The sequence below is a fragment of the Chrysochloris asiatica genome, unplaced genomic scaffold, assembly GCF_000296735.1.
Source record: "Chrysochloris asiatica unplaced genomic scaffold, ChrAsi1.0 scaffold00069, whole genome shotgun sequence".
NCBI lineage: Eukaryota > Metazoa > Chordata > Mammalia > Afrosoricida > Chrysochloridae > Chrysochloris > Chrysochloris asiatica.
The window spans coordinates 4161142-4178454 of NW_006408587.1; the positions used below are offsets into that span (position 1 = coordinate 4161142).

General features: G+C 39.2%; 1 pseudogene; it reads right to left on the minus strand.

Moving 5' to 3' along the window:
• Positions 1–15022: 15022 nt before the first annotated feature.
• Positions 15023–15653, minus strand: LOC102835209 (annotated as a pseudogene).
• Positions 15654–17313: the final 1660 nt, after the last annotated feature.

The window sequence follows — 17313 nt, forward strand, 5'->3', positions numbered from 1 at the left end:
CTTTATATATAGGTGGTTCTTCCAGAAGCACAAGTAACCCAACATCAAATCTCTGCCCGCCACCCCCTCCCCCCCAAATAATACCACTGTTAAGTCAATTCTAATTTATAGCGATCCTATATAGGGTTTCCAAGACTATAAACCTTTACAGGATAAGACAACCTCATCTATCTCCTGAGAAGTGGCTAGTAGGTTTGAACTGCCAAACTTGTGGCTAGCAGTCCAACAGCTACCCCACAGGGCCACCAGGGAAAAGCATTCTTTATTGATGCTCACAACCAGATCAGCAGACAAGGTAACTTTGTGATGTCAGTTCCTCACACCCAGACCCCCAACCAAGGTTGAGGAAGCAGACAGCAATTGTCTCATGAGTGGCAGACTGTTATCATAGACAAGGGACCCAGAACAATGGATTCGCTCCATTGATAGACACAAGACAAGCAGCCTCACACACACACATTGAAAAGGAGGGAAGAAAACATTTGCTTCTGTAGAAGAGATAGGAAGATCCTGGATTGTCACTCTAATCTTTTGAAATATAAAAGCACCATTCCAAAGGTCCCAGTGGCCTTTTACAACCAGGAGATGTCTCCAAGGTCTGGGTTTCATCCCTTTTAAACTGTGGCTGTGTAGGAAGATAGTATGCCAGTCTTCTAGGCACTTTAGGAGTTTAACCTAGAAGCCCAGTCCAGGCTATAATCATTTAGCCCTCCCAGGGACGTAAGTCTTATTACCCTTTTGGATCAGAGGAATTAGCAAATGGCAACAGATCTAATCCTCATGTGTGAAAATCAAACTGTGCCTACAGAAAGTGAAAGCAAGCATTCTTTGCCTTTGTGTCACATACATTTCTGAGTCTCAGGAGGCTGTTCTTGTTGTTGTTATGTGCAGTGGAGTCAGTTCTGACTCATAGTGATCCTGCACAGGGTTTCCGAGGCTGTGAATCTTTACAGGAGCAGAAAGCCTCATCTCTCTCCCAAGGAACAGCTGGTAGTTTTGAACTGCTGACCCTGAGGTTAGCAGCCCAATTCGTAACCACTACGCTACCAGAGGCTAGCCTGGGAAATTCAAGGGAGAAATCTTGGGGAATCCAGAGGAAAAAAGGCATCCCTGGGCTTTGTTGATAAGCGTATGAATTGCTTTGCTTTTAGGGGACATAATGTGGCAAATCTATTCTGAATACACATTTTTTGACTCCAGAAATCCTACTTCATGGAATGTTGTTGTTAAGTGCCAACTCACACTTAACTCACAACGGTCCTGTATTGGATTTCCAAGGAGAGACTGGTGGGTTTGAATCACCGGCCTTGCAGTTACTAGTGCAGTGCTTATCTACAGTGCCACAGCAAATAGAAATGAAGCACCAGGTCAGATGCATACATGTATAAGAATGCAAGTTTCAGGACTGACAGAAATGGAAGCAATCAAAATGTCTACCGATAAGAAATGTATTAGAAATTGATGAAACAATCATATCATAAGGTAGAATGCTGGGTTTTTGGAGGGTTTCTTTTGTTTTGTTTTTAATGCTTGTATCTTGACCTCGGAAACCCTGTACAGGGTCGCTATGGGTCGGAACCAACTCGACGGCACTTAACAACAACAACAATCTTGACCTGTACATTTTTTTCATTATATATTTAGATGAAAAGGGCATAATGCTACACATTTTCTATTTTGTAAAACAATGAAAAATTCACATATACATACATCATGCAAGAAGGCTTCAAAAATTTCATGGAAAAATAAAACGAAAAGATAATGCAATTTTTCCACAAACTTTTTGAAGCTCTTTCATATGTACATGATTATAGGAAGATGGAGAAAGGTAGAGGAGGATAGATTTTTAATATTAGCTTTGGGATGGTGGAGATGGGAAAGGAAAGAAGAGGGTACGGTTTAAATGCACCAAAAAGGGAAAATACACATTGCTCAAGATCTAAACCAATAAATAGAATGGAGAAAAGATTGAAATTGTCAAAGACTTCAGTTTGCTTGAATTCAAAGTCAACACTCGTGGGAATAACAGTCAAGAAATCAAATGATGGGAAAAAAAACAAAGAAAAAGAAATCAAATGACATATTGCATTAGATAAATCTGCTGCACAAGACCTCTTTCAAGCGTTCAGAGAAAAGATGTCAGTTTGCGGGTTAGGTGCACCTGACCGAAGCCATGATATTTTCAGTTGTCTCATATGCATGTGAAAGTTAAATGATGAATAATGAAGACCATAGAAGAATTGATGTATTTGAGTTATGGTGTTAGAGAAGAGTTTTAAAAGTACCATGGGGAAAAAAAAAAAAAAAAAGTACCATGGACTCCCGGAAGAACAAACAAATCTTTATGGGGAGAAGTACAGTCAGAATGCTCCTTAGAAGTCAGGATGGTAACGTTTCATTTCTCATACTTGGACATATTATCAGGAGAGACCAGTATCTGGAGAAGGACATCACACTTAGTAAAGTAAACGGTCAACCAAAAAGAGGAAGACCCCAACAAGATGAACAAGATGGATTGATACAGTTGCAGTAGCAAGAGACAAACATAACAACTGTGAGGTTGGTGTAGGATTGGGCAGTGTTTTGTTCTGTTGTGCAGAGGGTCGGTATGAGTTGGAACCCACTTGATGGCACTAACAACAACAACAACAAGACCAGTGTAAAATATAGAATTCTCTCTATCACTGTATGTATATACAGATTGAATACGCTCATTTAAAGAACTATAATATAACATCAACAAATAAAAATATTTTATTTTGGACTGAGATTTATTTATTTATTCATGCAGCAAATAAATGACATACTGAGGATATGGCAGCTGACAATATTCTTGAATTTGTGGAGTATATTCCCTGGTGAGGGAGATAGACAATGATTTATAGTAAAAAATGAGTACATTAAAAAAATGTCAAGTGGTGAGCAGAACTACGATGAAACATTATGTATGAGAAGAACCAGCAAGATGCGACCTGCTGTGTTAACAAAGTGACCAGGAAGGCCTCTGTAGAGAAGCAACACAAACTTGACTACAGGAGGGAAACAATCAAATGCCTTCTCTTCCCCAGGTCAAGCATCTTCTGAGTCTAAGAACTTCATTCCATGGTTTACTTCTCACCCTTCTCCTGGAAGACCCCAGCCCAAACCCAAACAAAGCACTTTTCTCTATGGTCCAGCTAGCACAGAGAAGAGATGGTGAATGAATACCCATCTTTCTTCTAGAAACATACACCGTTTTTCATGTAGAATAAAATTGTTCTGAGTTGTTGTGAAAAGTATGCAACCTGGAGTTAAGCATTCTGGATTCAACTCCAGCTTTTCTACTTACTAGCTACATGACCATGAGCAAGTTATTTGACCTCCCAGTGATGTTATCTATTAAATGGGAGATAATATTTTTCTGTAAGGAGCTCTGGTAGTGTAATGGTTATGAATCAGGCTGCTAACCTCAGGGTCAGCAGTTTGAAACTACCAGCTGTTCTGAGGGAGAAAGATGAGGCTTTCTGCTCCCGTAAAGATTTACATCCTCGGAAACCCTATGCAATGTTGCTATGGGTCGGAGCTGACTCCACAGCACACTACCACCACCACCACGAATATTATCTGTACCCATGCAAATAACAAACTTTAACGACCAAAGCAGTGTCTGGCATATAATAAAAGCTAAAAATAAATCATGCTTATTTTTACTTCTGCTACTGCTTCTAAGTTAAGAGTCAGTCCTATCATAGTGTTAGTTCACATTGAACTTGACAGTCTAGTTGTTGTTGTTATTGTTAAGTGTCATCTAGTCAGTTACGATTCATAGTAACACTGTAAAGCATTTCCAAGGAGGGAATGGGGAGTTTGCTCAAATTGACCTTGCAGATGAGTGCTTACCTGTCGGTGCCACGCCAGGACTCCTAAGAGTCTGTAGTTCCTATTCTCTTAGACCTTACATGTTCTCATCAGTAAAGAAGACAGTAAGGGGCTCTATCTACTATTTTGAATTCTGCAATCAAAGCAGGTTTCTAAGAGGAGGTAACATTTGAGCTGAATAAAGCAGACAAACAAATTCTTTTCATCCTTAAGGAACTGAGAATATATGGAGCAATATGTACTTGAAAATGCTTTTGGATTTACACTCCACAATCTTACCATTATCAATGCAAAATGAAAGAAATTTTTCTACATCTAGAATATTTGTCACATAACAAAGATCTAGACTATCTGAAAAGGCAATGAATGCTTTGCATGTTTTAATAATTATTTGTGTTATTGTCTTTCAATGCTTAAATGATTTTCATTGGCATTTGCTCATGTGAATGCTTCCTCTTTTAAATATTTTAGCAAGGATTTATGCCATGCAATTGTTTGAACAGAACAAGGGGATATGGGATAGTTTAAAATCAGGAAAAGTGTGTGTCAGTGTTGTACCTTTCACCATACTTGAATCTGTATGCTAAGAAAATAATCTGAGAAGCTGGACTATTTGAAGAAGAGCAATGTATCCAAATTGGAGGAAGAGTCATTAGCAGTGTGTGATATACAGATAACACAATCTTGCTTGTTGAACATGAAGAGGACTTGAAGCACTCATTAATAAAGATCAAAGAATATGGACTACACCACAACATAAAACAAAAACCCTCACAATTAATATTATGATAACCAGAGAAAAGATGGATGTTGTCAAGGATTTCATTTTACTTGCATCCATAATCAGCACCATGGAAGCATCAGTCAAGAAACCAAACAGCAAATTGCATTGGGCAAATCTGTTTCCAAAAATCTCTTTAAGGTAGGATTAAAGAGCAAAGATGCCACTTTGAAGACTAACCCAAACCATGATATTTTCAGTTAGCTCATATACAATGGAAAGCAGAACAATGAGGCAATGAATAAGGAAGACTGAAGAAGAATGGATGCCTTTAATTATTGTGTTGGCAAAACAATATTAAATATACATGGACTGGTGTATTTGTTTGGGAGAAAGTACAGCCAAAATGCTCTTTAGAAGTAAAATTATCCAGAGTTCATATTATGTGTTTGGACATGGTAATAGGGAAGGGAGGACCAGAACCTGAAGAAGGACATCATGCTTGGTAAAGTAGAGGGTGAAAAGAGGAAGACCTTCAACAAGATGCATTAAGACAGTGGCTATAAGAATAGGCTCAAGAATGGGCTAGACTTGTAAAGGTGGCACAGGGCTGGCAAATGTTTCATTCTGTTGTGCTTAGGGTCTCTATGAATCAAAACTAACTCAATAGCACCTAACAACGTTGAAACATACAATCTTATAACACATTGGTTCATAATAATAATTTACTTTGCATTTATTATTGTCAGGTGTTAGGTTATGGTTTGGTTTGGTTTTTTACAGAAAACTTCTGGTACAGCTCAGTCACAGGAAAATGATTCTTTGTTTATTATTGTGGTCACTCATTATTAAAGTACAAGTAAATAAAGTGCTATGAAATTTTTCTTTTTTCATTTTTAAAAAGAATAACTTATGATTTGGAGAATTATAAATAACCCCAAGGAATTCCTATTTTTTCTCAAATCTCAAGGATAGATATTCATCAGGAATTTGGAACCATTACTTTCTAGTGAGGAGAGACAGACAATAGCATGTAAGAAATGAGTGCATAAGAAACTGTCAGATGGTGTCAAGTCTTCTAAGGAAAAATCAATCAGATTAAGGGGCTAGAGAGGGTTGGAGATTATGGATTTAAGCAGCATGGTCAATAGTGAGGAGGAAATCACGCAAAGAGATAAAGATAATAAAATATGGGAAACTGAAAAAAGGCTTTAAGCAATCACAAAGAAAGGAATGATGAAGCATGAATTCTTGGAGGAGGTAGTGATGAGCTTTGGCTTGAAAGCCCAATGGTGGGAGATTTTACCAGGAAGGAGGGGAGGAAAGTGTGTTCCAGCTACCAGGAACTGTGTGTGCAGGGGAAGGGGGACTGAAAGGGCCTGTGTGTGTTCAGAAATGACAAGGAGTTGGGTGTGACTGGAGTGTTGGAGAGATGCAAGTTGCTAAAGCCAGTAAGGTGAAACTGGGACAGTTGCAGATGCCTTGCATACCATGCAGGGGAGTTGAACTTATAGGAAACCAAGAGTATATCCTGGGTGTGATTAGGTGAACTTTGTGGAAGACACCCCAGCCAGCAGCATAACTGAGGAACTGGAATCTTTCTTCAAAAACTCCCCACCAGGACTGCAGCAGACCTCAACAGGATTCATCCTCATTTTCCTGTCTTTGCCTTCACACTTTATTTGATTTTTTGTTTGTTTGTGAAGTGCCGCCGAGTTGGTTCCACCTCACAGTAACCCTGTATAAGGTTTCTGAGGGTTTGAACCACTGACCTTGAGGTTAACAGGCTTATTCTATAGCACCCCACCAGGACTCCCACAGTTTATTAAATCTACATTTTTCTTCTGGTAGCTTTAACAGAGGTCTCAGTTGTCTATTCCAGTATTCATTTCTGTATCTTGCACATTAACAGTATTCCCAACTTTTAGCAGGACACAAAGCTGATTGGAATTAAGACCCTATTTGTTTCCTATCCTCCCTCATATTGTTGTAGTGGTTAGGTACCATCAGATTAGTTCCATAGCAACCTAATGCACAATAGAATGAAACATCGCCCCATACTGTGCCATCCTCACCATTGCTGCTAGGCTTGAGTCCATTGCTGCTGCCACTGTGCCAATCCATCTCATTGGGGATGGGTGGGTTCCATTTTCAATGTCCCTCCACTTTACCAAGCAAAACATGATATCCTTTTCCAGGGACTGGTCCCTTCTGATAATATGTCTGAAATATGAGAGATGAAGTTCTGGCCATTGTGGCTTCTATGGAGTATTCTTGATGTTATTTATTCCAACACAGTTTTGTTTGTTCTTCTGGAAGTTCATGATACCTTTAATATTCTTCTCCAACACCAAAAGTCAAATGCATCATTTCTCATATCTAGAACTAAATTCTACTCATGAGATCTAAATGGAAGTGTTGTGGCAGGCAACTTTCTGGAACTCTTAAAGGACAGTTGGTGTATGCCTGTTCATTTATCCTTTCCTCCATCCTGTTAGAAAGGATGCTGGCCATCACCTGAGAGCAACAAGATGATAAAGAAACAAGAAAAAGCAAGCCTGAGTTCCTAGTTATTTGAGAGCTGACCTACCAGTCTGGACTTCTTATGAACGTTTTGTGTTAACACCTTTTAATAGTTAAAGGATTTTCATTGACATTTATCTCATGTTAGTGTTTTTCTTTTAAGTCTTTTGGCAAGGATTTATGCCATGCAGTTGTTTGAAGAGAACAAGGGGATACTGAATGACTTAAAATCAGGAAGGGTGTGCATCAGGGTTGTCCCTTTCACCATACTTATTTAACCTGTATGCTGAGCAAATAATCCAAGAAGTTGGGTTGTATGAAGAAAAATGTGGTACCAGATTGGAAGAAGGGTCATTAACAACCTGGGATATGCAGATGACAAAATATTGCCCGGTCCTGTGCCTATTATAGTGTCTTCCAACCTAGGGGACTCATTTGGAAGCACATATCAATGTTTTCATTATCTAATGCTACTCTAACTGAAATGCCACAGTGGGGTGACTGCAACAAATTCCAATTTATTCTCTCACAGTTTAGGAGGCTAGAAGTCCAAGGTCAGGGCACTAGCTCTGCGGGAAGGCTTTCTCTCACTGTCACTCTGCAGCCAGGGCCTTGGCTCCTTTTAGCATCTATGAGCCTGGCATCCCTTGGAGATCTCCATACATCCTTGGCATCAATCTTCACCCTGGGTCCAAAGGATGTGATCCATTCCTACCTCTTCTTTTCTTGGTGGGACTGAGGTCCGTCCCTTGTTTTCTGGCTTTTATATCTTAAAAGAGATTGACTCCACGTAAACATAACTGCCGCTGTCAATATCATAGTGAATAGGACTTAAAACACACAGGGTAACTATATCAGATCACAAAAAGGAGGCTCATTACATCATAGGGAGAATCATGGCCTACCCAAGTAGACACATACTCTGGGAGATAAATTCAATCCATGACAATCAGGTCTGTTGTGAATATTCACTGGCTAATTTTCAGAAGTAGATTGCCAGTCTTTTCTTGGTAAATTGTCCTAATTTGGAAGTTACATTGAAACCTGTCTACCATGGGTGACTTTCTCATATTTGGAACACCAGTGCAGTTTCCACCATCCTAGCAACACAGAAACCACCGCAGTATGACAAACTGACAGATGCATGTTCTCCCTCTTCTAGCCAAAGATGTACACAAGGAAAGTGTATTCTTTTGTGGTTGCCTTTGCTTTTACTTTTACAAATATCTTTATCTCTTTGAGGAAGCAGAGTTCATTTCTTTGAACTGGGAGTTTAGAGGAGGACAGAGTCCTGATATCAGGCACACCTGGAGAGGTTTATCAGCTCCAATACCCACGGTACTCCCACTTTCTCTGTCCAGCTGGCTGAAATTGTCTCCTTTGTTGTATCTTACTGATTTCACAAGGCCTGCCTTATTTGCATTTAGGGAAAACACAAATGAGAATTTCATTTGTCCTTCATCCAATCAACGTTTCTTGAACACCAACTATATACCATAGAGTATGGTCATGTTCAGGACAAAGGAAGCAATGAATCTGCTGAGCTCTGTGCCGGCCAGACCACTTAAAGGATGGCAGATACCACTGAGGAGAAAGAGTTGCCTGAGTAAAATACTGACACACTTGAGGGCAACTAGGGTGGTAAAATCCTGAGCCCCACCTAATTCCATATTTTTTTAAAATGCATAAAGGCAAGGGGAATTCCAATTGTGGCAATGTCCTATTTTGGTCTAACCAGAATCCTTTGTTTCCTTATTCTGGTAATTAACTCCTTGCTCAGGAAGCACCTGCTTCTCCCTAGTCCTTGTGATTTCTGGTGGAGCTCTCAGCTGCAGCGCTGTGACCTCCAGCCTTGGAAACACTAAGGGACACTTCTACTCTGTCCTATAGGGTCACTATGAGTCAGAACAACTTGACAGCAATGGTTGTTTGTGGTTGTTTGTTTAATTGCACCCATCCGTCCATCTGTCCATCTAGTCAGTAAACTGTGCTGGGCTTGTACTAAATCCTATGCCTAGAAACATACATTCGACCCTATTTTTAACTTTAATGAATATAGAGATCTTCAAAAGGAGGCAGGTCTATAATCAAACAATAACACAAAGGGTTAGAAGTGCTGGTATAAGAGCCTGTGACTCAGTCAATGAGACCCTAAAGGAGATGGTAAAGAGAGTGATGATGGGGTGTGCTCAAAAAGAGCTCCAAATTAGAGGTGATATATTAGCTGGATAGGGAGGAGATAGGCTGAAGGTGGCAGTTGAGGTCAAAGGACACCAAAGTATGAAGCATCCCTGACCTTAAGTTGCAGGCAATGCCACAACATAGGGTAAAAGAGAGGTCAGGGGTTCAGTAGAGCCCCAGGTAACTGGACGAGGGACCAGGATCCACTGAATAATTGTAGTCAAGGGAGAAATCAAACATAAATTTAATTTTTTTTTTTTTAAATAATGCTAAGAGTAGTTTAAAGACTAGGTTTGGAGAGCGCCTGTTTTCGAGTTTCACAATCAGCTATATTTGTTTTTCATCAGATACTGCTCATGTTCAATGCTATGGTGAACTCCAAAGAGTTCAAAACCCTGCAGTCAATAGATCTAAACTGAAGTTCATGCTCTGTCACCTAATGGTTATGAGGCTTCGAGCAAGTCATTTCAGTACATTGAGCCTCAGTTTCCTCATCTGTAAAATAGGGATAATAACCTACCACATGAAGTTGTTATAAACACTGAATGAAATAAATTGTTTTAAAACACCTTGTAAACTTGACAGAGTCATACAAATGCACAGATTACTTATTGGTTTGTTATGAAGGACATTTTTAACAGGGTATTATGATAATCAAAATGTATAATTGTTTAGTGTATGAACATATGGTGGTGATGGTTGTGTGCCATCGAGTTGATTCCAACTCATAGTGACCGTGTATAGGTTTTCCAAGGCTGTAAATCTTTACAGGAGCAGAAAGTCTCATCTTTCTCCCACAGAGCGGCTGGTGGATTCTAACTGCGGGCTCTGCAGTTAGCAGCCCAATTCATAACCCACTACACCATCATGTAAAGTTGTTATGAACACTAAATAAAATAGATTGTGTGAAAACACCTTGTAAACTTGACATTACCATACAAATGCACAGATTACTTGTTTTGTTATGAAGGACAATTTTAATAAGGTATTATAAAATATAATCAGGGTGCTCTCGGTTCTGTTAGGTGCCAGTGATAATACAAAATATTTTACCAGCATTATCTCATTTAACATCCACAGCAACTCCAGGAAGCAAATACTATTATTATCCCCACTACACCTATAAGAAAATGGAGATTAAAGGAAGTTAACCCAGGATCATAAACTTGTAAGTGGCAGAGCCACTTGAACCCAGACTGGTTTAACTTCACATCTCATACTGTTTCAAGGATTCAGAATTATTCTCCTATCAAGATTTTCATAATTATAATATCAACAATTGTAATAGTACATTACTCCTCATATCAAAATAAATGAAAGCAAAATCAAAGATTTAAAAGTAAAAAAGATGAAACCTACAAGGCACTAAAACAACTTCTGGTGCCAGGCAAGATGGAGAAATCCCACTACAATCTCTCTCTTCCACTAAGTTCAATGAAAAACTGTGGACAAAATATGAAAAGTGGCTGCATGAAGACCCTAAAAGTAAACAAAAACAGGCAGCTAGGGACAAGCAGTCAAACTTGGAGTTGCATCACATGCGTGGGTGAGTTCCCAGGGCCTTTCCTCTGGGCTTCTATGTAAGGACAATCCCTAGTCATGGAACTGGGTGCTGGTTGGGTAGGCAGCTCCATCAGACGCTCTGCTTACCTGGTCAGAGAAACTGAGAAAAGAGATCCCCTCCAGTCCCAAGAGTGTGGGAGGAATCCTGTTGTCTGTCTCTTTTTGACTCTTTCTTCTCTTTTTGACTCTTGCTTCTTTGCCCTGAGATTTGCTCCCAGTCATGGAGCTGTGCTGCAGCAGTTAAGGTGTAGTTGTGGTTGTTAAGAGACATCTAGTTGGTTCTGACTCACAGAGACCCTGGATAGGGTTCCCCACATTCTGGTGGGCTCAAATCACCAACCTTATGGTTCACAGTCCAGTGTTTATCCTACAGAGCCACCATGCTCCCTAGTAAGGGTGTTGGCAGATACAACTCTATGAAAAAAGTATTGACTTCCTGGCTCAAACCAAAGTAGTTGCCACTGAGTCGATTTGGACTCATGGCAACCTCCGAATACAACTGTGTTCGATTTATACAAGTAGGGTTTTCAAGACTGTGAACTTTCAGAAGCAGATTAACAGGCCTTTCTTCTGAGGAAGTTTTAGGTGGATTCAAACTGTCCACCTCTTGGTTAGTAACTGAGTGCTTAACTATCTGTACCACCCAAAAACTGCCTCTGTGGTGAGGCGACCAGCAAGACCATCTGTGTGAGCTGGAGCATAAGGGAAAATTCCAGAGAGGAGAGACTGGGGAAATTAATCTCCTAATTCTGTGTATGAATCTGAACAAGGCTGGGGCTCACCCCTGAATTGTGTATGCTCAGGACAAATCCAAAGTAACTTAGCAAAGGATTTGAGAACTGACTTATGACTTAAACCTCTACCCAAGTCCCTGATTAATCCCTAAGTAGTGTAAGACCCAAAATGTCATAGCAAGGTTTTGAAAATTAAATTAGCATGGGAACAACCATGCACATAAAGCAAGAACCCTCATATGAACCTAATGGGGTTGATTAACTGATAAAATATAAAAATCAACATTTTCTGGAAGATTTTACTAGGGTAAAATATGATATCACATTTTACATGCCTAAGATACAATAAAAAATTATTTAGCATACAAAAATGGAAAATGGGAGCAATTCTCAAGAGAGAAGTCAATCAACAGATGCTTCGGTGGCCCAGATGTTGGAATTGCCAGGCAAAGGTATTAAAGTAACTATCATAATCATGGTCCATGAGGTAAAGGTAAACACTGTTCTCAACAGAGAAGTAGAAACTGGAAAGAAGCAAATGTAAATTTTAGAACTGATATCATATGAAATTAAAAATTCACTGGATGGATTCAGTAATCAAATGAAGATGCCAAAGGAAGAATTAGTGAACTTGAAAATAGATTCATAGAAACTATCCAACCCGTATAGTAGAATTGTTGTTGCTGTTAAGTGCCATCAAATCTGTTCCAACTCATAGCAACCCTGTAGAATTTCCGAGACATTAACTCTTTGTGGGAGCAGAAAGCCTAACCTTTTCCCATGGAGTGGTTGGTAAGCTCAAACCGCAGGCCTTGTGGTTCACAGTTCAGTCCCTATTGTATGGAGTCACTTCACTTTCATATAAAAGAATAAAGATTGAAAAATGATGAAGAGAGTTATATGGACCACCATGATAGTAGCAAAAGGCTAAATGCTTGTCACTGAAACTCAAGAATAAAAACACAATTTGGTATTGAAAAAATACTTAAAGAAATAATGACTAAAAAGTTCCAAGTTTGATGAAAGACATAAATTTACAGGTGAATGAAACTGAGGAAATCTCAGCAAGCTAAATTAAAAGAAAATTATGCCCAGACACATTATAATGAATCTGCTTAATTCCAAAGAGGAAAAAAAAAAATCTTGACAGGTTCTAGAGAAAAATTATAATACAATTATCATTTCTCATCAGAAATACTGGATACCAAAAGACAAATAAGTAATTGCTGAAAGAAAAGAGCTGTCAACCCAAAAGAATTCTACTCTATGCAGTAAAAATATCTTACAGGAATGAAGGTAAAATAAAGACATATTTAAATAAAAGGAATTTAAGGGAACTGGTTGTCCCAGCAAAAAGACTCTAAACACATGCTAAAGGAAAATCTTCAAGACTGAAGGAAAATGATTGTTGCTGTTGTTCTTAGGTACTGTCAAGTTGGTGCTGACTCATAACAACCGTATGGACAACAGAACAAACCACTGCCCAGTCCTGTGCCATCTTCAGAATCATTGTTACATTTGATCTCATTGCTACTGCCATGGTGCCAATCCATCTTGTTTGGGCTCTTACACTTTTTTGCTGACCTTCCACTTTACTAAGCATGATGTTCTTCTCCAGGACTGCTCCCACCTGATAACATGTCAGAAGTGTAAGAGAAGAATCTTGCCATCTTAGCTGCTAAGGAACATTCTAGCTGTCCTGCTTTTTTTTTTTTTTTTTTAAGTTTTTATTGTGAATTGAGTGATAGTTTACATGGGAGAACATTGGTTTTACACTGATTGTTTCATTGCAATAAGTACAATCTCCTGTGTGCATCATCATTCAACAGTATTTGCTTCTATTCCCTCTGGGTTTGTTTTGTTTTTTGGCTTTTTTTGTGGTTGTTTGTGTTTTTTTGGGGGGAGGGGGGAGGATGTACACAAAAACACTCAGCAATATATAATCATTTGAACAATCAAAGGGCACATTCTTCAAGCCTGTCTCCTGGCTGCCAGCACACAGCCTTTCTTTTCCCATGAATCTAGAGTCCTCAGCTGCTCCCTCTCTCCATGGCCTCATCTCTGCCTCCATCTATGATTTTGCTACTTCTCTGGATAGGGTCCCATATTCCTCTTTCTCCCTCAATGGTCTCTAGCTATATTTCTTAGAAAACATATTTGTTTGTTCTTCTGGTAGTCCACAGTACTTTCAATACTCTTCTCCAACACCATAACTTGAATGCAGCAATTCTTCTACAGTCTTCCTTATTCACTGTCCAACTTTCATATGCATATGAGGCTATTGAAAATACCCTGCTTTGGGTCAGGCACACCTTAGTCCTCAAACTGACATCTTTGCTCTTGAACACTTTAAAGAGGTCTTATGCAGCACATTTGCCTAATGCAATATGTTGTTTGATTTCTTTTATTTCAAGGCACATTTAATATCATGGGTGCAATACAAAAAAGGCCCAGTACAATGAAGGCCCACATCCCCCATTACCACCACCAACACCACAATGCTCTTTCAACACGTGCCTGTTGAATAGAATGGGGATTTAATCAATTTCACTATTGAGAAAAAGTAACGCCAGTGTCTCATCACAGCTAATACCCATATACAATCTAGTTGTGGAATGAATGTTTATAAATGCTTGGAACGGTTCAAACCTGGATTTGAAAACCACACCTCCGTGTTTGTCCAGTCCTCAGTAAGATTGTCTACAGCATTAACAACTAGTCGAAGAACATACCATTGATTAAAAACCATGGAGTTAAGTCTCAATCAAGTAACAGAGCCCAAATGAAAGGTTTAAGTGAATGAACTACTTGTACTGACATGTATCAGTTGGTTCTTTCATGACTGTTAAAAGTTGGCTTAACAAAGAAACCCTTTAAAGGCAAATCACCTCATTCAAAGTTTTGACCCAGAAATTCAACAACAAATCACCAAGTCCACAGTCTTATTGACAAAACTAATATACAATGTCTCTAAGTCACTATGCTCAAGAGCGATGCATTTTCCATTTTTATAGTTTACTGGAATTTTTTACATGTTCAATTCATGATATAAAATCTCTAGGTTTTCATTTCTCCAAACTGTCTGAAGACAGTGTGCCACAGACTTAAGACTTCTGCTTCTCCGTCTATTTTCTTCAAACAGAAACATTCCTCAAGTGTCTAAAATTCCTAGAAGGGATTTTTTTTTCGGAGGTAGACACTTCTTCGAAATAGTTCAACGTCATCAGGCCTCTGAAGCTAGGGGAGGGGAAGAGAAAAAAGCTGAAACACAAGGTTCATCGGGTAAGTTTTACATTAACCATTACAAGCTGGACAGTATAAGAATGGCTTTTATGGCTCAAAAAGTCTGCGTCTTGGTGTGGAAATGTGTACGTGGTTGTCCCACCACAGCTTTCTCGTGGTGGGACTGTCAGGGAAGTCTTGACTGGGGAGTAGGATTTGTTTACCTATCAGGCGTAAACTTCCAGGCACTCAGTTCATTTGGGGCTTGTTCCAGTTTGTCTTTAGTCTGTTCCAGTTCATCTTTCATTTTTAGGAAAAACAAGTTGATAGCTGGGTCTACCATGGTGGATCTCAGTTGGGCAACGGTAGGCTGCTGAGCTTGCTTGAGGTACTGGATTTGAGTAGTACACTCTTGCATCTCTTGTTCCTTGGTTGCTAGTCTCATTACAAGGATGTTTTCCCTGCATGCAGATTCTTGCTGTTGGTACTTTCGTAAAGAGCTCTGGTAGCGTAGTGGTTACGAATCGGGCTGCGAACCTTAAAGTCAGTGGTTCGAAACTACCAGCTGCTCTGCGGGAGAAAGATGAGGCTTTCTACTCCGGTAAAGATTTACACCCTTGGAAACCCTGTACAGGGTCGCTATGGGTCGGAACCGACTCAATGGCACTTAACAACAACAACAACTCTTAAGTCAGTAACATCGTTAGAGTTCAGATCTGTTACTTTCCCTCCAAAGCTTGTACATAGGCTTCATACTGCTTCCATCTTAAAATTAATTCATCTGGTACCATAACTTTGAAGTCTGTTTCACTCAGTCGAACCTTTTTGGGAAGAGGTTCTTCACTGATCATCTTGAATCTCCGCAGACAGCCCGCCGCCCGTTGCCCAGGCCGAGGCCGTGCTCGCACTGCAGCCTGCACGCCCCTTTATTTGCGGGTCTCGATGCCACCTGTTTGAATTCTTAACTGCTGATTCTATGAATGTTGGTAGTGGGGTCTTTAACAACTTCAATCTTTTGTCCATTTATCATGATGTTATTTATTGGTGCAGTGGTGAGGATTTTTGTTTCCTTTACATTCTGGTGCAACCCATACCAAAGGCTGTGGTCTTTGATCTTTCATCAGTATTTTAAGTCCTGTTCATTTCCAGCAAACAAGGTTATATCTTTTGCATATCACAGGTTGTCAATGAGTCTTCCTCTAATCCTAATGCCACATTCTTCTTCATATAATCCAGTTTCTTGGATTATTTGCTCAGCATACAAATTGACTATGTATGTATGGTAAAAGGATACAACCCTAGCATACATCTTTCCTAATGCTAAACCATTCAGTGTCCCCTTTGTTTTGTTCGAACGATTGACTCTTGATCTATGTACCGATTCCTCGTGAGCACAATTAAATGTTCTGGAATACCCATTCTTTACAATGTTATCCATACCATGTGATGATCTACACAGAGGGAAACTTTGGAACTTCAGGAATAAAAGGAAAGCAACAGCAGTAGCAAAAAGGTAAAGATTTAAGTAAATAGAAAATACTCTTTCTCTCCTCTTAAGCTTTCTAAATGCAGATGACTGTTGAAAAAGTATTAAGAGAGAGGGATTGTCTGGTAAATTTCTAATGTATATAAATGTGATACATATGCTACCTCAAACACAAAGGGGGAATGAAATTTACATTATTGTAAGGTTTCTTTATTTTATTTGAACTAGTAAAATATTAACTCTGAGTAGACTAAAAGCTTCGGCATGTATGTTGTAGTCCCTGGAGCAAACATTAAAACATAAAAAAGTGAAAAGTCAGTTGTTGTTGTTGTTATTGTTGTTGTTGTTAGGTGCCATGGAGTCATCTCTGACTTATAAGGACCTCATGCACAACAGAACAAAACACTGCCCAGTCCTTACCATCCTCTTAATCGTTGCTAAACGTGAGGCTATTGCTGCTGCCACTGGGTCAATCTATGTTGTTGATGGGCTTGCTCTTTTTCACTGACCCTCCACTGATGGCAGATAAAGTAAAAGAAATTAAAATGGGATACTAAAAAATTTAAATAATTCAAAATAAAGCATGAAAGGGGGAATAAAAGAACAAATGATAGAGAAGTTAAGTAGAACATAATAAAATGATAGACCTAAATTCAAACATATCAGTGTTGTTGCTGTTGTTTCATGCCATCAAGTCAATTCCAACTCATAGTGACCCTTTTTGGGTTTCCAAACAGCAACTGGTGAGTTTGAACAACCAATGTTGTGGTTCAAATCAACCTTAGGACCCAGTGCTTTATCACACAGTACTATACCAGGACTGAATTTAATAGTACGGATACACCAATTACAATATATAGTATATGGGACCTTGTAAAGAAAAACAACACAGAAGTATATAGCAGAAAGGGCTCCTGTAATAGCTTAACACCAGTATCCATCAAGGCATAAGAAATTATTCCATATTTTTTCTGTTATCCTTCTACTGTGTTAACATTTATATAGAAACATACCGAAGATGTTTA